The sequence below is a fragment of the Gossypium hirsutum genome, chromosome A13 (assembly GCF_007990345.1).
Source record: "Gossypium hirsutum isolate 1008001.06 chromosome A13, Gossypium_hirsutum_v2.1, whole genome shotgun sequence".
NCBI lineage: Eukaryota > Viridiplantae > Streptophyta > Magnoliopsida > Malvales > Malvaceae > Gossypium > Gossypium hirsutum.
The window spans coordinates 25,667,920-25,686,054 of NC_053436.1; the positions used below are offsets into that span (position 1 = coordinate 25,667,920).

At 36.4% G+C, this 18,135-nt stretch overlaps 1 non-coding gene across 1 annotated transcript; it reads right to left on the reverse strand.

Moving 5' to 3' along the window:
- Positions 1-9,437: 9,437 nt before the first annotated feature.
- On the reverse strand, positions 9,438-9,544 carry LOC121213233 (small nucleolar RNA R71). The gene has a single exon (XR_005908612.1). It is a non-coding gene; the product is annotated as a small nucleolar RNA R71 (small nucleolar RNA).
- Between the last annotated feature and the right edge of the window lie 8,591 nt (positions 9,545-18,135).

The window sequence follows — 18,135 nt, forward strand, 5'->3', positions numbered from 1 at the left end:
CTAAAAAATTGAATTTGGTAAGTCCTTAAGCAATGCTATGTACTAAATTTAAATAAATGTTAAATATAAGTGCCGAATTGAATTGTTAGAAATTGTTATACCACTGCCGAATGATTTTGTAAGGTGAATGATATTATTATGGTGTAAAAGTGAATGTCGAAGGTGATCTAAAGTGATGAATGGTTTTAATGGATGTATATTGAGGTAGTCAAATATGATTTATAATGTGAATAATATATATGCTATGTTTCAATGTGAAAGTCAAATGTGTCTTATGATATGAAGGATATTTTTTATGTTTCAATGTGAATGTCGAATGTGATTTATAAGGGTGAATAATATTGTGATGAGTTAAATGTGATGGCCCGATGTGATTTTGAGTTGGAAATGATAATTTAAAGACTTTGATAGTGTTCTGTTAATGATCAGTAGCGTAAGACATGTGATTGAGATATTCAGGCTCCGAGCCTAGCAGGCCTTGTGCCAGTGGATTCATTCAGGCTAAAAGCCTAGTAAGTCTTGTGTGTTAAGTTTATTCGGGCTTTATGCCTAGCAGGCCTATTGCTGGTGATTAAATATCAGACCTTGAGTCTAGCAGGCCTAGTGCTGGTGTAAGATTTCAGGTTATAATCCTAGCAGGCTTCGTGCCAGTGAATAAAATTGGGCTCCATGCCTAGCAGGCCTTGAGCTGGTGAATTGTATTAAGTTATAAGTCTAGAAGGCTATACACTGATGTGAGATCAAATGTGGTAAACGAGCACTAAAGGTTTGGAGAAATTGGATTATTAATTATTTGAAATAAGGTACATATGTGTTCCGATATTTATTGTCAAAATGTGTATATTTGTGAAATAAGTATGTATACGAATTCGATTGTCAATGAACATTTGGTATAATTGGTTATATGTGATTTTAAAGTGATTTGGCATATGTGATTAGGCATGGACTTATAATGAAGTGACATATTCGATTGTATATATATATACATGAGATTATAGAGGGTTTGTGTATTCGACCTTGTGAAATAATCTATTGAAGTAAATTATTAAATGTCATGTGATGATATATTGAATTCGTACATGTATACCTATTCATCATTTCGGGATATAAACAATCTAGTGAATTTTATACATTTGATCTTATGAGTAAGAAATCATGTGATGTTGAAATTAGCTAAGTAGATTTAGCCAAGTTCACTTAGCTAAGATAAAATATGTTCCCAATGGTATTTTTTGGCCAATTAAGTGATTCTTGTATATGAAGTTAAATCTTGTCTTGCGAGCTTGCATAAATTAGTGGAATTATAGTTGAATGTATAATGACATTTACATGATTTGGTATCATCGGCCATGTAGGCTATGTATACATATGAGTGATATTATACTATAAATTTTGGATTTGTTTATATGGATAAATGTATGTATGATGATTATGATTATTTGGATTGGAACTGGATATGATTATGATCTGATAATATATGGTCTATGTGAAAATGAGATGTGATTAATGGCAAGTGACTATAATCAAATAAATTATATAAGAAACGTGATATGGTAATTGTGTTCGTAAATATATGATTCTGGTACATGTGAATTATCTTTGAAACTCAGAAATGTAAAGTGATTATGTATTTAATAATGATATGTGAAACATGTTACCATGAATGAATGAAAGGTACACAGATGAATATATGATATATGTGCTTGCTATATGGCCCTGTGGTCCCATGATTTGAACATGGGAAATATGAAATAAGAAAAATGGTTTTGAGATATGACTAGGTCTTAATTTAAAATCTGGACATGAAATGGATATTAAGATGGTGATATTATGATGCATGGTTTTTATATTTATAAATCCGTTAGTGAAGCAATGACAATGGTTTGGTTGGTTACGTAATCAATATGTACAAGTTTGATTTATATAATTGAGCTAACGGATATTATTCGAATTTAAAAGCATAGTTATATGTTATTGATAAATAAAATAAGTGAAGCTATTTAATGAGGTTATATGAACTTAAGAGTACAACGGATGAACATGTGATTGAGATTGTTTAAATTCAGTTTAGTGTTATGGAATTATAATTGTCATTGAAATGATTTATTTGGTTATGGTTTACTAAGCTTTCAAAGCTTACTCTGTGTGTTTTTCCCATGTCTATAGAGCTTCGGAGATTTGCTCGGGTTGGAAGTCTGGGAGACGTCTTCACACTATCCAATTTTCGTTTCGGTAAATAAGTGTTTTGAGAATTGGTTATGTGGCATGTATAGGCTAGTTTCGATACGATTCATTTTGATTTGTACACATATAAGCCATGCGAAAATGGCTTGTTTATTATGTCAAATTAGTTTAGTACTTTGATTAAATGAGGTTACACATGTTGAGGAATCAACCAAAGTATATTATAAGTCTGGACTATGCTTGATATGTTGTTTGTGGTTTTGATGTTTTGGATATTTCAAGTAGTAATGTTCATGTACCGAATACGGTTAGATAAAGATGATGCATATTCGATTATGTATGTTTTTATAAGATTCATTAATGAGATCTTTGATTGATTAAAGAGTTTAAGAAAATAATTACTTATGATTGGTATGAATATATGTGTATTTCTGGTAATGCCTCGTAACCCTTCTGGTGAAGGATTCGGGTTAGGGGTGTTACAAATACTCATTTTGATTTATAAATAGAAGATGATATTTTCATGGACGAGTAAATTGCATAAATGAAATGTTGTCCATTGTGGTTATTTTGGCTATGTGATATGCCCTTATGTTAGTATAGAGTGATTTTTGTGCAGGTTACATAAGTAAGTGTGACAAAAAGGCTTGGTAAATAGCCTTATTTAGTCCACATGGGTAGGCACACGGGCGTGTCTCTAGGCCGTGTGTGATACATGGTTTACCACATGGGCGTGTGATATGGTCGTGTGTCCCCTGTACGTAAGAATTGTAAGTCAGTATGCATGGTAGTAAACATATGGGCAAAGACACGACCGTGTGTCTTAGCCATGTGAAGGGCACGGCCTAGCACACGGGCATGTGCCTTGGCTGTGTGGCCCTTAAGGATTGCAGATGTCAGAAATAGAATGTCAAAGTTTTTGCACACAGGCTAGGACACGGGCGTGTCATGGCCGTGTGAAGGACACGGGCGTGTCATGGCCGTGTGAAGGACACGGGCCAGAGACACGGGCATGTTCCAGGCCATGTAAAAACCCCTGTGGGTGTGCATTTAGAATTAATTCCGCACGGGTATAGGACATGGGTGTGTCCCTGTATTACTTAGGCCATGTGAGCCACACGGGCCAATAGCACGACCATGTTGAAATGTCAAACGGGCGTGTTGCCCCTCCCACACGGGCGTGTGCCCCTGTGTTAAGAGTTATTTTTAGAGTTTTTTAAAGGACTTGGATTATTTCTGAATGGGTTCCAATGGATGTTTTGGGCTTAGTAGGCTCTTATTAAGGAGTTTATAAATAAAATTGAAGAATTTTTAGTTTGACCATGTTTTGGTGTTATGAAAATGTATATATGCATAGGTTTAAGTTAAGTAATGCCTCATATTTCGACCTGGTGTGGGGCACTGGTTCAACGGGAAATTTCAAGATTTTATCACGATTAAGAAAAGTTACGATTATGTTTCAAGTGATATAGGTACCAACACGAAACTCATAAGAATAAGTGTAACACCCCGAACCCGAGACCGTCACCGGAGTCGAACACGAGGTGTTAACAGACTTTAAACCACTTATAAAAAAAATTTCCCAGACACTGCCAATCTGCGTACTAGTCGCTTTAAAAATCATATCTTGAGTTCAGAAACTCGGAATCCAGTTCCGTAAATTTTCCCTAAAACTAGACTCATATGCCCATCTACATATTTTTATCTAGAATTTTTGGTTGGGCCAATTAGTACAGTTTATTAGTCAAAGTCTCCCATGTTACAGGGATCGACTATGCTGACCTTTGCGCATTACGACTTGGATATCTCCCTGTACAGGGCTTAAATACTGATGCCGTTTGTTCTATAGAAACTATACTCAGAGAGGAATCTATACATATATGGCTTGACTCCTAATTGTCTCAGGTTAATTTATAATGAATTTCCAAAGTCGGAACAGGAAATCCAGAAACCGTTCTGGCCCTGTCTCACGAGAACCTTAATATCTCTGAACATACTGTCCATATGATTGTTTCGTTACTTTCCTATGAAAATAGACTCATCAAGGTTCGTTTACATAATTTATTCACTATTTAATTCCATTCCTACTATTTTTAGTGATTTTCCCAAATCTACATCACTGCTGCTGTCAGCATCTGCCTTTAAGGTAGACTTTACCTATTTCATAGTTTCCATGATTCAACTAGCCCTTTTAGCATAAATAGCACAAATTATGATAGTGATTAACCATTCCCATGGCCAATCCTTGTTAAGCATATCCACACCTCTCAATAACCATGTCCATACCAAATGATTATAACATTATACTCAAACATATATAAGCCATTTTCGCATGGCTATCCAAAATTATACAAGTCCAAAGGGTCCATGACCCCCAACAAAAAGGGTAGTCCTATACATGCCATATCCAGAGTTCAACTAAAAGAGTACCAAAAGGGCTTTGATAGCGTGGATGACTTCGACTTCGATGATCCCGAATCCGATATCCGACGAACAAAATCTATAAAACAGAGAGCCAAAGCAACGGGGTAAGCATTTTAAAGCTTAGTAAGTTTCAAGTAATGAAATCGGCTTTGACTAAAGTATTACATTCACATAGCTAAATGGATCACTTTATTAACACACATTCTCATACACATACTTACTTCACACTTCATCAACATATACACACAAGGTATTAACCTATCTAAAAGTCGAAAGTTCGTTAGTCGATTGAACGAATACTATTAAAAACGAATCGACTTTTCCGATGCACACGCAAACATACCTTATCGTTTGGGTTTTTTTCGAGCGTATTAATTGAATGTATTACAGCACAACACGCTCACCTTCGAACCCAAGTTTCTTCGGAATTTAGCCGGATATAACCACAAGCACAAATGCCCTCGGGTCTTAGCCCGGATATATCAACTCGCACAAATGCCTTCGGGTCTTAGCCCGGATATATCAACTCGCACAAATGCCTTCGGGTCTTAGCCCGGATAAAATCACTAGCACAATTTCCTTCGGGACTTAGCCCGGATATCATTCAAATGCTCATGCACACATATATCAACAATCATGACACATCCATATTTCACTTTCGTTACTAAGGCTCAAACACAAAGCATTTATTAAACCTTTCCAATTTCGGCTCAATAGCCACACACAAAGAGCATGATTTCAATTGGCTTTATAACATAGTCTCTATGCACATTCGGCTATCCATCATAGTATGACTAATCATTTCAATATAATTCAAGTAGGGTCATTACTCGAAGACTTACCTCGGATGTTGTCGAACAACTTTAATGGCTATTCAATTACTTTTTCCTTCCCTTTATCGGATTTAGTTCTCCTCTGCTCTTGAGCTTAAAGAATACAAATAGGAGTATTCAATATTTAAACCAATAATATGAATTTCTTTATCACATTCGGCAATCACATATCATTAAATTTTCAAACCAAAATGTCATTATATGACCACATATACACATATCCATATACTTAAGCTCAATAATTATAATATAATATCATGTACTCACTTTAAGTATATTGCCGAATATACTTAATCATACATACACCTAACCAAAATAATTTCTAAAATCTTTATATCATTTATACACTAAGCCGAATACTCTTACCAAGTTCACCTATATTCTTCAACAAATTCTTCATTGATCAAACACATATTCGGCTAATGAAATGGCAATTTTAGCAACTTTTGATTTAATACTTAATCAATTATAATACATCTAAATATTCTTTTCATATTATTAACTCAAATCACATACATTATTTAATATAACATTTTCACATTCGGCATTAGTATCAACCATAGTAGCCGATTCTTCCTACTTTGTACCCATGCATCTATTTGATCCTTAGTTAGTTCAAACACTCACACACTAAGATTCATCCAATTTTAACAAGAAATAAAATCCTTAATCCTCAAACTACCATGGCCGAATGTTATAACCCAAGCCACATATATTGTTCCTCAAGGCCCTTCAAGGACCACATTCGGCACCTCCTTAATAACAACCCAAATTTCAACCTTCAAGAAAGAAGAAAAAATAATATATGTGCTAAGAGCTTCAAACTACTTGGCCAAATATCAAACCTCCTAACAATCAAAACTTAAGCCATGGAATGATTAGAACTTGAACTAACCACCTTCTTTATACAAAATTTTCCAAGAATTTCAAGGTACTTACCTCTTCTTAATCCTCATCCAAACCGAACATAAAGCAAGAGAACTCTTTCTTCTTCCTTTGGTTTTTCGGTCAAGAAGAACAAAGAGGATGAAGCCTTTTTTTTTCTTCTAGTTTCGGCAAAATGGGGGGAGCAAGGATGAAACAACTTTGGTTTCTCCTCCCACTCCCCTCATATTTTATTGTTCTTAACACAACATGTTGTCATAAACTTTTCATAATATGTTTTACCCATCACAATTTGTCTATCCACCTTGTCATGGCCGGCCACTACTATTTAGGGGGGGAAATTGACATGCAAGTCCCCCCTTTTTTTTCATGCACTAATAGATCCTTATGCTTTGACCTATCACATTTCAAAATTTTCTCACATAAGTCCTATTTACTAAAATTCACCTACAATTTAAACAAAATTCAAATATGAAATTTTCACACATGCATGTATACATATAATAAGCATCAAATATGATAGCTAATTATTTTTATGACTCGGTTTAGCGGTCCCGAAACCACTTCCCGACTAGGGTAAATTTTGGGCTGTTACAATAAGCTCGGGTTATGTATATGAATAGTAAGGATGAAAATAAGTAAGTTATGTCTATAGTCATTCGAGAATCTTGTGCAAGTGTATGATATGTTATGAGTATGAGATTACTTGGTAAAGCGATGTTAATTATTTACTTGTGACTTACTAAGCTTTATGCTTACTTCCTCTCTTTTCCATTTTCTTATAGTGCCGCCAAGCTAGCTCGGGATTCAAAGGACGTCGGAGGCATTGATCACACTATCACCTAAAGTTTTTAGTATAATTAGTTTAAATGTTTTGAGCATGGCATGTATAGGGACTTGGTCTTTTTGTTTAGTGTAATGTTGGTTTAGCCACAAGAGTTGGCTCATATGGATGTAATATTCATTTTGTATAGGCTATTTATGTTGGCTAATATTGATTATTATTAAATGCATTTGATGAAAATTCTCATGGATGTGTTTGTTGCATGGTTTGTGTTGATGATAAATCGTAATATATACATATTTTTATCCCATGCTTGACATATTTATGAATGAATTTTCCTTGGTTTAAGTGAATTTGATGCTCCTAATCCTTTAATTTCATGTTTTATACTCAGGAGAGCTTAGGATAGCAAAAAGAGCAAGAAACGAGCTAAAAACAGAAAAAATTGGGCTTAAATCAGTGTTTCACACGGCCTAAACACTTCCACACGGGTTATCCGCATGCTTGTGTGAGGCACACGGGCAGACCAAACGCCCGTGTGTCATGACTATGTCGAGTAGAAACCAACTCAGAATTACACAAAGCTTGAGCACCTGCAAACAGGCGTAGCACACGGCTGTGTCCCTGTCGAGCCCAAGTCTAGTTCTACTCAGAAAAGGGCACTTTTGAGGGTTTGGAAGCATTTTAAAGCCTATATAAACACCCTAGAAGAGGATTAAAGGGGACACACAGAGTTGGAGGCAGAGAGTACTCAAGAACAACCATCGGAATCTCCTCAGAGCCAGGATCTACATCAAGACTGAAGATTTCCATCCAATTTCATAGAAGTTCTTTGGGTTTCTTTATGTTTTGTTGTGTTCCAAACTTTGATATGTTTTCCATTATTATTAGGAACTAAACTCCCTAAATACCTAAAGGAGATGAAACCTAAGATGAATCTTATTACTCTTTGATTTATATTATAAATACTTGTTCTTATTCTTAATTGTGAGTCTTAATTCTTACTTTAATATTCCAGGATATTAATTCAGGTTTTTTATATGCTTATTCAGTAGAGCAAAAATCCCTGTTTAAGAGTAGATCATTCATAATTAAGCAGAGTTGCATGCAATCCTAGAGATAGGACGACATAAATCTGTCGGTTTAGAGTCAAATCTAATAAGGGAATCCATAGATCAAGTTAATGCCACAATAGGGTTTTAATTAAAAAGAGATTTCGATTAATCAACCTAGAGTCAGTTGTTTTTAGTCTCAAAAAGGATATTAACATAAATCAGGGATTTCTATGGAATAAGTCAAGTGAATAAATCGTCTAAGTCAAAGGTAATAAGTGAAGTCTAGGTGGATTCCTTCTTGGGTATTGTCTTCTCCATTGGATTTTCTAAAGTATTTTCCAACTTTCATCTCTGTCGTAATCTTAGTTAAATTAGAAAATTAGTTTAGTTTAAAAACACCCTTTAATTCTTAGGCTAGATAATAAAAAGATAGTAATTACTAGTACTTTTAGTCCTTTTGGATACGATATTTCCGGTCTTACCATAACTATACTACTGTTCGATAGGTGCGCTTGTCTTAAGTTGAATTTTTAGTTAGTTTCACGATCATCAAGTTTTTGGCGCCGTTGTCGGGGACTAAGATATTAGGAAGGCTTAATTTTTATTACTTTAGCCATTTTTTATTTTTATTGCAAATTACTTTTATTTTAATTTTGCTTAAATTACTAAATTTTTTTATTTACTTCTAGCAGGTATTTATAGTTTATGACTAGAGGAAACCCGTCGAGACCTCTACTTTTTGATGGTGAGATCGAAAGCACAGCTCGCAAAAATTGAAGAGAAATAAGGTAAAACCTACAATACATAGAGGAAGGGCAAGAGGACGATATTCGAACCACAACCGAAGAGATGACTGATAATCAAAATAATCCGTTACCTCTTGTGGTTGCTACAAACCCAGTAAATCAGGATCCTGCTCCTCATACTATGTATGATTATGCTAAACCTACTTCAACTGGAACTGAATCGAGTATAGTTAGGCCTGCTATTACTACAAATAATTTTGAACTGAAACCTAACACAATTCAAATGATACAACAGTTTGTTCAGTTTGATGGTTTGTAGGACGAGGATCCAAACACTCATTTAGCAAATTTTCTGGAACTCTGCGACACTTTTAAGATCAATGGCATTTCTAACGATGCCATTCGCCTTCAGTTGCTCCCATTCTCATTGAGGAACAAAGCTAAACAATGGTTAAACTCGTTACCACGAGGGTCAATCATTACTTGAAAAATTTTGCTTAAATATTTTTCGTCGGCTAAAATGGCTAAACTAAGGAATGATATTTCTTCTTTTGTGCAGATAGATTTAGAAACACTTTATGATGCATGGGAAAGACACAAGGATTTATTGAGAAGATGCCCTCACCATGGGTTGCCTCTATGGTTACAGGTTCAGCCTTTTTACAACGATGTGAATCCCTCAACAAGGCAACTTATCGATGTAGCCACCGGTGGAACATTAAACAAGAAAACACCTGAAGAGGCTTACAAATTTATTGAAGAGATGTCACTGAATAACTATCAGTGGCAAGTCATGAGAACGAAGCCGACGAAAGCTGCAGGAGTTTTCAACCTCAATGTGGTTACTATGCTATCTTACCAAGTAGAACTTTTAAATAAAAAGATTGATGGTTTGTACGATTCTACTCAGGTACATCCAGTGATGAGGTGTGATCCAAATGGAGAAGGAGTACATAATATAGAATATCAATCCTTCAATCCTACCACTAAGGAGGAACAAGTCCACTATATGGGTAATAATAATTCTAGACCTCAAAATAACCCATATAGTAACACTTATAATGTAGGTTGGAGGAACCATCCCAATTTCTCTTGGGGAGGTCAAGGAAATCAAAGATCACAATACCCTCAAGATTTTTAACAACCACCTTACCAACAGGAGAAGAAGTCGAACCTTAAGGAGATGCTAACGAAATTCATCGCAGTATCCGAAACACATTTCCAAAACACCGAGAAAGCTCTTAAAAATCAGCAAGCATCAATTCAAGGGCTCGAGAATCAAATAGGCCAATTAGCTAAGATGATTTCTGAATGACCACAAGGTAGTTTGCCAAGTAAAACTGAAACTAACCCAAGGGAGTAGCTTAATGCGATTACTGTTCGAGATGAAGAAGGGTTAGTTGAACCTGAACCTGAACCGAGGTAAAGAATTGTGGTAAGTAAAGGTAAGGATGAAGTGGACCACAGTGAGCAAAAACTGATAAGTAGAGAATATAAACCTTGTGTGCCGTACCCTAGTGCAACAAGGATAGACCACATGGACGATCAATTTGGTAAATTCCTTAAATTATTATAGAAATTACATATTAACTTACCGTTTATTGAAGCTCTTTCGCAGATGCCAAACGCAGTTAAATTTGTAAAGGAGCTTTTATCAAATAAGCGGAAGTTGGATGATGCGTTACATGTGGAGTTGAATGCAGTTTGCTCAGCCATTCTATAGAATAGGCTACCCAACAAGTTGAAGGATCCAGGGAGTTTTACGATTCCTTGTTTAATTGGTAGTTTAAATGTTAACAATGCTTTGGCTGATTTAAGGGTGAGCATTAATGTTATGCCCAATAAAATGTTTAAACAACTAGGTCTTGGGAAACCAAACAAACTAGGATGAGCATTCAATTAGCAGATAAAATAATCAGATTTCCTAGAGGTATTATTGAAGACGTAATTGTTAAAATTGATAAATTTATATTCCCAATTGATTTTGTTGTTCTAGACATGGAAGAGGATAGTGACGTGCCTTTGATTTTAGGACGACCCTTTTTAGCGACTGCTAGGACTATCATTGATGTTGGCACAGGTGAACTAATACTTCGTGTAGGGGATGACACGATTACTCTCCAAGCTCGTGATTCTGCTAAAATATCTAGTAATCGAGACGATTCGGTTAATTTAAATAATGTTACAACTCAAACTTCTTTACAGGAGTCCTGTAGGAAGAATGTGATGGAGCTTCATTCTACACCATGCCACAAAAACGAAGCGACTCACGAAGAACGAAGGCTTCAGATCGATGAACTAGATGAATGGCGAACACATGTCAAGGAGAAACCAAAAGCACACGAAAAATCAAAGCGACACCAAGATGAGCGTAGGGATGAAACAAAGCAAATTAAAGTTGGGGATAAAGTATTGTTAGATGAAAAGGACCCCCGAATTGCTACTTACCTGAAGACCGGGTTGTGAGAATGAAAATTTTTCCTATTGATTTGAGTGCCGATATTATCGTTTAAAATGGCTAAAGCTCACATGCCCCAGGTAACCTACTCCTCAAACCTCAGAAAATGGAAAGGGAGCTCGTCAGGTCAGAGGGTAGCACCCTACCTATTGGTTGGCTCGTATGTAACCCTATCCACCAAGAGGAAAAGGCAACTTCCAACGGCTCGAAGGGCTTCAAACTGAAAGGCAGAAAGCCTGGACCGCCATCGAAAGAGAAAGTCTAAACTAAAGGGGTTGTGGGATATCTGATCCCAACATCAAATCAAAGAGAGCTTAATACAAACGGAGCGACTCCTTTCACGGTACTGAATGTTCTCCCATAGGATACAGTCGAGGTAAATCATTCACAATTTGGCACTTTTAAGGTAAATATCACTTGACTTAAACTTTATGAGGATAATAGAATCCATATTGAGAAAGACGATTCTCGACTCCGTGATCCGTCGTAATCATACGAATGAGAGGTAAGTCGAGCTTAGACTCTAAATAAGCGCTTCTTGGGAGGCAACTCGAGCACTAACACCACTAACTAGTTTATTTTATCTATTTTTATGTGCAGGTACAATGATCCATACGGCCTGGACACACCGGCGTGTCCTTGGCCATGTGGAAACAGGGCTAAAAATTCCCCAAGTATCGAGCCACACGGCCATGAATTCGATCCACACGGCCGTGTGTTCAGACACACGGGCAAGGCACACGGCCGTGTGTTCAGACACACGGGCAAGGCACATGGCCGTGTGTTCAGACACATAGGCGTGTGGTATACCACACAGGTGTGGGAGAAACGAAAAACCTGGCACACAACCGTGCGACATGACTGTGTGCACCACAAGTCATGGACACACGGGAGTATCCCCAGGCCGTGTGGCAAATAGTCATAAAAATTCCCAATTAACACAGTCAATAGTCAAGCCACACGGGTGTGTGACATGGCCGTGTGTCCCAACAAGGCTTCACACGATCGTGTACCTTTTAAACCCCCCAAACCCTAATTATTTTCTTTTGTCTTCTTCCCTAACTCTCCCAACCCTAGCTACCGCACCCCCTCCCTCCCCAACCGACCGGCCACCCCTAGCTCTCCCTTATCCTTTCCTTTTATTCCCTTCCTACACCCCACTATTTATTCCCATTTCTTTTCCCTTTTTGCCCTCTCTTCCCCCTGCCCCTTTCTTTCCCCATTGCGCATACAACCAGCATCCGCCCCATCCCTACCGCGGCCACCCAATTGACAACAATAGCCCGTGCTCCTTCGCCGGCCAACCCCCCTTCATTTCCCTTTCTTCCCTTTCTTTTTCCTTCTTTTCCTTTTCTCCCCTGCTCTCTTATTTTCCTCCCTACCTCCGACCACCGGACCACCACCGTCCATACCTCCGGCAACCACTGATAGTTTCCCCTTGTCCCCTCTCAATAATAATTGTTATTATTATTTTATTAGAATTATTATTAGGTTAGGGATTTTATTTCTTTATCTTTATCTTTGTCTTTATTTTAGTTTTGTTTTATTATGCATTTCAGTTATTTTAGTTTTGTCTTAATTTTAGTTTTGTTTGTTACAGATTAGTTTAGGATAATTATGTTTAAATTGCTACTACTATTCTCTTAGAAACTGCATATTTAGTCTATCATGTTAGTCATATCTGCCTTTTGACAATACCTATAAGTCTCATATTCATATTTTGTTAATTTTATCACTCATTCCTTTAAATATAGTTATGGATTTAATTAGCAACCAATCATTTGTTACATCCGTAGTTTGTCTAATTCGTTATTAATTCTTTACTTTTTGTTTTATTATCTAGTTGTTCCATATTTCGACTCTTTTACTCTTGAGGTCCATTATGACAAACAATCGAGGCAAATCTAAAGTCGTCGTCCCCGCTTCAAAAAAGTGGAAAGGTCCTGGGACAACCTCCTCGAGCGCATGGACCGAAGCTCATCACCCTTTACTTCGATTCTCATCAAGCCCACAAGATGACTTGTTTCAACTTCTGCGTGTGCGACCGCCAGGTGTGGGTCGATATATTGATGGGGCTGCTTTGGAACAGGTCCACCTTGATCACCTTGGTCGTTCACATCTCGATACTACCCCGTGGAATCGATTCTTTTCAATTATCGAGCCTACCTATGCAGAGTTGACATTGGAATTCTGCTCTACTTTCCACCTATAGCACGTGATGAATACACATGACGAGGGTGGTACTATCGTTTTTAGACTTAGTGGACTTGTTAGGCATATGACTATACCCGAGTTTGGAGCTGCTTTGGGCCTCTACACGAAGGAGTTCATGGCTTCAAAGAATTTCAGCTTCACCGTCACATACACTATTCGCTATCTTATTGTTGGACTGACTTTACGGCGAGCATTGTTCCCTATGATGCAAGTCACTCGAAGGCGACTTCTCTCCCTCTAGCACTACACTATATCCATGCCATCTTGGCTCACACTTTGACTGGGAGGAGAGAAAGCATAGGAGTAGTTAGCACCACCGACGCGTACTTCCTATGGAGCATGGTGATTGGCCATGTATTTGACTTAGCATATTTTATCGCCCTCGCCTTTTGCCACCAGACAGATCGCCATAGGAGGGGCCCCATCTGCCTTTGCCCTTACGTGAATCACCTCGCTCGACACTTTGGCCTCTTCGACACTCTAGAGATGAATCGACACTTACATTAGTCAGCCAGATGTCTTCGCAGGGAATTTCCAGCATGATCCACATGCGAATGATGGAGCGACGCTGTGAAGTCGACCCTCCTTAGTACAAACTCATCCACTCTGCTGACCAGGATGTGCCAAAGGACATTGCTGACAATGTCTCTCCCCCTCACGAGGACCCACCCCACCACCACCATCGAGTCACCGACCTCCTGCTACCACTTTGACAGATTTATCTGAGCGATTCACTCGATTTGAGCAGTAGTGTTTCAAGCGACTCGACAGCATCGATGCCACTCTCCGTTAGATTTGCCACCACCTATATATCTCTTCTCCAGTGCCACCGGCTCACGACTCTAATGATGTGGACCTTTGAGTCCCTTTAATTATTTTTATTTTTATTTTTATTTTTATTTTCCTTTATTTATTTTTGAAGACTTATGTTTTATGTTTTAAACTTGCTTATCTTTATGGTTATTATCGAATTATCCCTTAATTCTCTTCCACAGTGGTGTTTATTTTCTTATTAGTAACTAAGAATCTTTCCTTTCATTAGCCTTACCTACAATTCTCGCTCTCGCTAATCTGAGGATTTCATCCATAATTTCAGGGCGGTTTCACTTCTCTCCCTCTCTTTTGATATTATATTTATATTGCTATTATATCTCTTTTTACATTGAGGACAATGTACATCTTAAGTGTGGGGAGGTTATTTATGAGATTATCAGAAATCCCTGAATTTTTATCTTGTTCTCAAATAATCTTCTCATATCATTATTAGAGTAAATTTTAATTGATTTATGATTTTATTAATATGTTTCTAAATTAAATCATAGGTAACTGTGCATTGATTGTTTAAACTTTAAGACAATAAAGAATCAAGTATGATAAATTGAAACTTTGAAGAAGTAAAATTGATAGGTTGTTTCCCTAAATTGAGGTATTATTTTGAAGTTTTGAATTTACAGGATTAACATCAAATACCCATAATTTTTGTGAGATTTTGAGCCTTTTAGAGCATATATCTTTCTTGCTCACTGATTTTATTGATTATGAGTGTGTCAACATTGATTTGTTATTCTAGAACTTGCATCGATTATACATGTCAATACTGCACCTTTGATTTGATATATCAACATGATAAAGGCACTTAGGTTTTAACCCATTTTTCCCATAAAAACCCTACCTACACAATTGACCCTTAGTGAACCCCTTTGAGCTTAACAAACTTATTTTTTAATTTACCCTAAATTTTAACCCTTTTATCATACTTTTTGATTCGTGAAAATTTTTCCTAATTTATTGAGTCCCTTTTTATCGAGATTTGATTTGGTTAATTGCCTAACTATATTCTTTCATTCGAATCTTATAATTCTCTCTTATATTTGTTCTTATTCTTAAAAAAAAATACATACATACATACATACATACATACATATTGTTAGTAATTCTTTGTTTTTGAGCTTAAGTATTTAATTCCATACTCTGAGAAGAAGCTCATGTTTATTCAATTGATGTTAGCTGTTTTTCTAGTTAGGTAATTTGTCAATTTAATCTCGATTCTAACTATCTTTTTCAACCTGTATCCACACCTTTAACCCAAAGCCTCGTTACAACCCTTCAAAGACCTTTTGATTTGTGTATCATCTCATTTATAATGGTGGAAATTTGATTTTCATACAAGCCTATGGCAATAACTTTTCATGTTTGACTAATGAGTGCTTAATCATTGAACCTTAAACACATTGAGTGATTTGAGTGAACCTTTAGTGAGGATGTCGACCATCGTCAATTTGGAATTAAAGATAATTACTTAGATAAAGGGGGATGCCTATAATTTTATGATTAAAATGCTCAACTTTGACTATTTGAAACTTTAATGTTCTTTTAGTTAAATTTTCAATGTATGACTGCTTGTGAATTATTTCAAACATTATTGATGAGAATTATAAGTTGAGAAGAATTTATTTTAACTGTGAGTTGAGGATTTTCCTTGAGGACAAGCAAATGCTTAAGTGTGGGGACATTTGATAAACCGTAATATATACATATTTTTACCCCATGCTTGACATATTTATGAATGAATTTTCCTTGGTTTAAGTGAATTTGATGCTCCTTATCCTTTAATTTCATGTTTTATACTCAAGAGAGCTTAGGATAGCAAAAAGAGTAAGAAACAGGCCAAAAAGCAGACAAATTGGGCTTAAATCAGTGTTTCATATGGCCTAAGCACTTCCACACAGGTTATCCACACGCCCGTGTGAGGCACACGGGCAAACCACACACCGGTGTGTCATGACCGTGTCGACTAGAAACTAACTCAGAATTACACACAGCTTGAGCACCTACACACGGGCGTGGCACACGGTCATGTCCCTATCGAAGCCAAGTCTAGTTCTACTCGAAAAAAGGCACTTTTGAGGGTTTGAAAGCATTTTAAAGCCTATATAAACACCCTAGAAGAGGATTAAAGAGGACACACAGAGTTGGAGGTAGAGAGTACTCAAGAATAGCCATCGAAATCTCCTCGAAGCCAGGATCTACATCAAGACTGAAGATTTGCATCCAATTTCATAGAAGTTCTTTGGGTTTCTTTGTGTTTTGTTGTTTTCCATTATTATTATGAACTAAACTCCCTAAATACCTAAGGGAGATGAAACCTAAGACCAATCTTATTACTCTTTGATTTATAAGATAAATACTTGTTATTATTCTTAATTGTGAGTTTTAATTCTTGCTTTAGTATTCCAGGATATTAATTCAGGTTTTTGATGTGCTTATTCAGTGGAGCAAAAGTTCCTCTTTAAGAGTAGATCTGTGACAGCCCAAAACTGACCCTAGTCGGGAAGTGGTTTCGGGACTGCTAAACCGAGTCACCGAAATGTTTGAATGTGATATTATTGTCTAAAATATGTGATTATGAATGTGTGGAAAATTTCAAGCTTCGATTTAGTCAATTGCATGTGAATTTAGTCCATAGGACTTATGTGAGAAAGTTTTAAAAAAATGTGATAGGGTAATTTATAAGGACCAATTTAAGCAAGGAGTGAAAATATTGGCTTTGCATGTCAAATACCCCTTTTTTATACATAGTGGCCGGCCATGATGGAGCATATATTAGACTATGTGGTAAATTTCCATGAAGTGGACATTAGTTTAAGTAAAAGAAAAGAAATGATAAAAGAAATATTAAGGATACTAAAAGAAAAAAAAAGAAGGAGGGAGGTTATCACCTTGTTCATCTTGGCCGGTTGTAGAGAGGAAGAGAGGAGGATAGCATTCGGTCATTTGAAACCTAAGGAAGGTTAGTCTTTTGTTTGGTTTTTGATAATTTTCACATTTTTGATATCATTGCTTTGTGTTCTTTAAACCCCATGGTTCAATTTTGTGAATTGATGATGATTTTGTGTTTTGCCATTGATGAGTGCTTGAGCTTTTTGATAGTTGTTGATGAAAAATGAAAGATATGTTAAAGATTAATATGTTTGTGTTGAAGTTTTTGGTGATTTTGAGTAGTTAGGGCTAAATTACAAAAATAAATTTTTGAAGGACTCAAAGGTGAAATAAATGAAATGTATGGACTTATATGAGTACTAGGAAGATTCGGCCCTTAAGGAGTGTGACCAAATTTTGTGTATTTTGTGTTTTGTGGAATAAAGACTAAATTGTGAAAGTGCGAAATATTAGGGGTAAAAATGTAATTTACCCATTTATGCGTTATTAGACTAAATTGAATGAAAATATGTTAAAACGAGATTTATTTGAATATGTTAAGATCAAGAAACCAAGAAATTAGATTTAGATCGGGGAAAATCGAAAGTAGTTGAGTAGCCGATCAATTAGTCGACGACATCCGAAGAAAGTTATAAGCAATTAGATATTAAAATTTCGGAATAAATGTTAGTTATATATGCTGAAATGGAAATATGATAAATGTATATATAGCTGAATATGATATGTGTGAATTATATGTTAAATTAAGGCTTGGTAAGCTAGCTATTAAGGTGAAATGCTAATGTTAGTATTTGATTTGGTAATAATCTGTTTGGGGACAGCAGCAGTAAGG